Source organism: Pteropus medius, unplaced genomic scaffold, assembly GCF_902729225.1.
Source record: "Pteropus medius unplaced genomic scaffold, Ma_sr-lr_union100, whole genome shotgun sequence".
Taxonomy (NCBI): Eukaryota; Metazoa; Chordata; class Mammalia; order Chiroptera; family Pteropodidae; genus Pteropus; species Pteropus medius.
The window spans coordinates 2,264,097-2,270,096 of record NW_024354504.1 but is presented as its reverse complement, the minus strand read 5'-3'; the positions used below and the strand labels follow the sequence as shown (position 1 = coordinate 2,270,096).

Below are 6,000 nucleotides of genomic sequence, written 5' to 3'. Positions count from 1 at the left end.
ACACACACTCACACGCGCGCGCACACATGCTCCTTTCGGGAAGTATAATCGGTGCAGACGCTGTCGCCCAGTCAGGACGTCACCACGTTCTGCACGTTTTTCTCTGCTAAGGAGCAGCGGCTCCCTCATCGCCTACGGACGCGTCTAGAGGTTTTCGCTGTGTGTCCGTCCGCCTTTTGTCTCAGCGAACTGTCTGCAAATCAAACACGCGGAGGAAAACCCGCCTACCCGGAAAACCCGCCCACACCTGTTGTCAGGTGAGGGTGGGGGTACGAAGCAACCTCTCATACGCTCTACCCGAACGCGTCCCCGGCCTTCTGCACGCCGTGGGGTGAGTGTGCTGGGGTACAGCCTCCCTGCAACGGCACACACACATGTGCGCACATCTGTTTCTAGAGAGAGAGAGGTCCCCCCAAACCCAGGAGCCGCTGCTCCCCAAACGTGTGCAGAGAACTGGACAGAGCAGCAGGAGATGGTCCACACAGACACAGGCACGCTCCTCGGGCCCCTGATGTCCCAGCCAGACACGGCTGGCCACAGAGCATCCTCCACCTCTGTGAAGCCACAGCTTTCCTGCGTCAGCCCACAGCTGACCTCTGCAGGAGGTGGCGGACCAGTCCCCGCCACCAGGGCCGCTGTGGGGCAGCCACATGGGAGCAAGTGCTCCCTAACCCTAACCCTAACCCTAACCCTAACCCTAACCCCCCCTCCCCCGAGGGCCTCAGGCTTCCGTTTTCTTCTCCTGAGGCCCCCACTGATGGAGGAGGCCCATCCGCGTGATGGCAGCCTCTGCTTCACTCCAAGTCCAAGTCCAAGTCCGCTGACTGTAGATGTTAGTCTCACGTGAAGAACATCTCCCACCTCCCACCTCCACAGCCACATGTATACTGGGGGCTGCTAAGTGGACACATAATACACCGCCAGGACACGGGAGATGGGAGCTAGGCCCTGCTGCTGCCCTCGGCCCAGCAGCCGCGCTGGGGCGCATGTCCCCTCCGTCCCCTTGGACTCTAGATGTGCCTCCTCTGCAGACACGGGTCTTCTGGACTCAGTGACCCCTCCACACACACACCGAAGGGGGAGAACAAAGCCTCATGTCTGAGGGCTCAGCCGCTGGTCAACATGCCATCTCAGGTGACAGTCACTGTCCCTGAGTGCTTAGAGTTCCGGTCAGCTTGGGGCTCCTCAGCCCCGCTGTGTGGCAGCATCTCGTCCGCCTGCCTCGCTGGCCGCCTACTGCCTCAGCCAAGTCCTGCTGCCTCCCCGTCCTCATAGACCTCCCGCACCCAACTCCATCTCAGCAGCCACTGGTGGAGACCCCGCCTGGGATGCGGGACGCCTTCTCCTGTCTTTCCTGATGCCACGCTCCACGCGGGAACGAGAAGGAGCACCCACGTCTCAGGGGTTACGTGTCCTCTCTTCTGGGGAGCATTTGACCCTCCCAGGAATGTATGAAACCCTCTTGCTTCCTGCGTGTGTGTGGTGGGGGGAGGGAGGGAGAGAGGGAAGGAAGGGAAGGAGGGTCGGAAGGTGCCTGAGGGGTGATCTGGGAGGACGAGGGAAGCCGGAAGAACAAGAAGACTGAAATAGATCTGAGGCTGGCTCTCGAAGCCATTTCTTACCGGGGTTGTTAGGGGAAAAACCCAACATAATAAAAACGCTAAATTCGTAGGATCGCTGGGCTCCCGACGCTAATAAGGGGCCACATCCTGTCCAGTGCGCTTTACATACCTGGCCCCATGTGACCGGCACCAAATGCCACCGCAGACCCGGATGTCACCCAGGGTCACCTCTTCAGACAGATGCGGAAACGCAACACCAAAGTAACGGGCCACGTAAGTCGCACAGCGAGTGAGCGTCGGGAGCAGGACGCGGACCTCCCGCGCCAGGCATGTGTGCCCGCGCCAGCGGCGCCCGCGGAGCCGTGTGGCGGCCAGGACCCCTCTCCCTTGAGACCTCGACTCCATTCAAACTCGGCCCGTTGCTTCTCTGCTTTTCGTGGGCTGTTTAATAAACGGCTACGTGGGACGCATTACGTCTCACGGAAGCATGTCTGTATTTTTTATGACATCATTTTTAAAATTTTGAGATGGAGAAAGGACTTCCAGCTTTAAATTGTTTGTATTCCTTAGAATTTACCAATCAGGAATCGGAGCTACATCTCTCAGTCCGCAACTCAGAAGTTGTAGAAATACAATTTCCTTTGTGCTTTTTTATTATTTGGGGTCATTTCTGTTTTGAGTCTCTAGTCAGGAAAACTGGCAAACCGACTTTCATATTTAGGGAGACTCTTCTAGGGTGAACCAAGAATCTGGGGGAGTGTGCTGTGACTTCTAAGTTGGGGGCGCATCTGGTTCTGAGGTCGCCTGTGTCCCCAGTTTTATCTGCTGAGGTCTCCGCTGTCAGACCCGTCTTGCGACTGGCCCGTGAGGCCCCGATCACTGTGTTTCCCTGACCCCGTCCTTGTGGATCACCGTGCTACACGGAGCCAGCCCATGTGAGCCATCGAGGCATAGTCGTGTTTCGCCTTGACTTTCAAGCCGGTCACGCTTTCCAGTACCAGGCGCCATGCTGGTGGGTCTTCCTACCTCTGCGTGTCATGCTGGGACCCAATTGAGAGTTGTCACCTCTTGGTTTGGCAGCCTCTTGGTGTCCCCTGGTGGGAATCAGGGGACAGGACCTTCCGCCAGGCACAGCTCCACCTCTCCCTCTCTCTCCACTTCCCAGGGCCTTGGGGACTCTTCCTAAGAACGGGAGCGCCGCAGGGCCAGAGAAAAGGAAAGTGGCCCTTAAGCCCCATTTCCTAACCATTCCGTCTGCAGCCTCCCGCTCCAGAGCTCAGAACCAGGAGGACACTCACAGGTTACTTCCCCCTGGCCTGATGTCCCTCTTCCAGGAGGCCAGGGGTCCGGAACAGCCCCTCTGCCATGGGGAGAGAAGCCAGGATGGGGGCAGAGAGTGTAACACATGGCGATCACAGACAGACGATCCGGGGACACTTCTGATGCTTGCACAGGGCACAGGGCGCAGCCGCCAGAAGCCCCGTCCCCTGCTGACGGTGGCCTCACCTTGAGAGGCGCCTCTTAGAGGCTGTGTTCCCCCGAGTGCTGCGACCCGGTAGCCTTCACCCAGCTCGCGAGAGCTGCACCGACGCGTCTCTCTCGTGTCCCGTTGTGACTTCCGAGGGCCCAGCGCAGGGCCTGCTCTGCGGCACACGCACGGGATCATTCGCTGAGTAAGTGAACGAATGCTTTTCGGATCCCTTAAAAAATGTGTAAAACGAAACCGCCTTCCCCTCCGCTGGCCTCCTGCGTGTGTCTCTCTGTTTGGGTTTACTGCTCTGACGCGTAGACTTCGATTGCTCTGAAACATTACCGCGGGTGTCTGCCTCGCCACGCGACGGCGCGGGCGAACAGATGCCAGCTCGTCACCACAAATGGTCGTCTGCTCGCAGCGGGCATAAATCAGCCTGTTCAGCCTGGAACCGGCTCCGTGCGCGCATATGACACGATTGAAGATTTGCTGATTGACTCAGCCAAGCCGAAAACAGTGACAGTAATTCCAGCCTCCGACTGGATTCCAGCGTTAAGGCAAATCGCTCGAGAGGGCTGAGCTCGCTTAAGCCTGGGACGTAAACAGCTCGGGGGCGCGGGGCCCCCTCTCCTCCCGCGCTCAGCCCTCGCGGCCCTCACCGCGTTGAGCGAATCGCACATCCAAACGCCGTACACAGTGTTGCGGGTTAGGTTTTCTCTGCACCATGGACTGTAATGCGACCTAATAGATCGTGTTAATAATAAATACCTCCGTGGAAATGCATCGCCTCTAAAGGGTGGACCCCGAACCCTTTTCCTTCTGCTTTCATTGCAGGAGAGGTGGGTGCTGCGGAGCAAAGCGAAATGTTATTTCTAAATATGGGACCGAGCGGCGCGCGGCTGGGTAGCTGACGGTGGCCGCGGGGCGCAGCGCTCAGACGCGGGGGGACGCGTCTGCGTGGGGCGCTGCCCCCCGGGATGAACAACGGATTCGCCGTCAGGGACCCTGGACAGCGGTCCTGGCCCCGCCCCTGACCACTTCCGCGCCGTCGGGCAGGCGGCTCCGCCGCGGTCCCTGGGTTTCCCCGTGAGTGTGATCGAGAGCTTTGCTCTCCAGTTTCTGCGGCCTTAAGAACAAGAAATTCTAGATTGAGGACTTTTTCACATTTCTAAGCTGGGGACAAGTAATGTGGGACAACAACTTCAGAAGGCATTCGGGCCTCGGGATTTTGGGGAGGTCGTGGGGAAGCCTCCAGGCCGTGCCGTCAGACAGAGCCCGGGCGGCTCCTGAACCGCTGGCCGCCAGCCCTGCACCGGGCGGGTCCCTCGTCTCTCGGCTCAGTTTCCCAATCTACGAAACGGGTGACAGTTCTCTCCTGCAGGGGTGTGGTAAGAATTAGAGAAAACGTGTAACTCACCTCACTCACCTCACAGTCATTGGAGCAGGGTAGATGTCCTGTAAATGCGATAATTTCATTATTAGCGGTTAATCGAATTACAGTGAAGGACGCAGGAGTCACGTCATCGAAGACACTAGAGCTTTCCGGAATTACAGTAAGTCGAAGGGAGGAGGTACCGCCAAGCCTCTTACTCACAGTTTCACCGGATCCCGAGTCTCTTAGGAAATGTATAATTTGGAAATTATTATTATTTTTAAATTATTTATTATTATTTATGCCTACAGCACCTGGTCTTCTTTGGTGGTCTCCCATCCGAGTACTAACCAGGCCCGACCCTGCTTAGCCTCCAAGATCAGACATCGGGCTTGTGCAGGGTGGCGTGGCCGCAGACCATGGACCGTGGCTCCAGTGGGGCACGAACCCAGGACCTTCTGCGTATGAAGCAGACGTGCTCACCGCTGCACTGTGGAACCACATCCAATTTACAAATTATTAATGATGAAAAGGGACAGACTGAATTATTGGCATCTTGTTGCAAAAAAGATACTATGTTTGAATATCTTGTAATATTAACTATAAATATTAATTTTAAAATTAATAGACTTCTACAGCGGTTTGACGTTTTTTGAAAAATCGAGCAGATCTCCCATGCCCCCTCCTCAACACGTAATTTGCCCTATTATTTACATCTTAGTGTATTTGTTCAAATTGTTGAGCCGTTATTAATACATTGTTATTAAGTAAAGTCCACAGTTTACCTTAAGATTCACTTTGGGTGTTGCACATTATATGGGTTTTGACAAATGCAAAAGGTCACATATCCACCATTACAATGTCCCCCAAAGTAGCTTCGCTGACCTAAAAATCTCCCATGCTCCACCTCTTCATCCCTCTCAAGTATTCAACCAAATGAGTCGCATCTTTATATCCCCATAGCAACCTGCTCACAAATGTTCACAGCAGCTTTACTCATAACCACCAAAAACTGGAAGCGAGCAAGATGTTCTCGATAGGTGAGCTCTCTGTGTCATGGAGTAGCATCCGGCACTAACAGCAATGAGCTGTCGGGCCACGACAGGACCCAGAGGAAGCCGAACGGCACATCACTGGCTGGAGGAAGCCAGCCCGAGAGGCTGCGGACTGTCTAATTCCAACTCTCGGAGATTCTGGAAAGGCAACAGCAGAGTCTGTTGAGACCAGCGGGTGCCGGGCTTGGGGGAGGGGCCCACGGGAGTCAGCGACCCGGCGACCACGCGCGGCTCACAGAGTCCCGTTACGATGTCATGGCTCCTGTGTCAGGAGTGGAAAGAAACTAAACCCACGCCAACCATCCTCCGGTCGAACGTGATTTAAAAAGTTTTCTCAAATGGCTTGAATTTTGCGTGTAGACAAGAGACGGCTTCGTGGAGCGGAGGAAGCCTGTCGTTGTCGTTGGTGATGCTAGGCGCGTTTTTCTCGCGAATGCCCTAATTTGTTTCCATCTCTAGAATGAGCGCGCCTTTGGAGTTTGGAGAAATGTGACCCTGATTCACCCTTGGGTGACCTTGGCTTCCTCCGAGGCCATCTTC

General features: G+C 55.7%; 1 non-coding gene and 1 pseudogene across 1 annotated transcript; both read right to left on the bottom strand.

Moving 5' to 3' along the window:
- Positions 1-4,707: 4,707 nt before the first annotated feature.
- Positions 4,708-4,823, bottom strand: LOC120596560 (uncharacterized; annotated as a pseudogene).
- A 9-nt stretch (positions 4,824-4,832) lies between these two features.
- TRNAM-CAU (transfer RNA methionine (anticodon CAU)) lies at positions 4,833-4,905 on the bottom strand. The gene has a single exon. It is a non-coding gene; the product is annotated as a tRNA-Met (tRNA).
- Between the last annotated feature and the right edge of the window lie 1,095 nt (positions 4,906-6,000).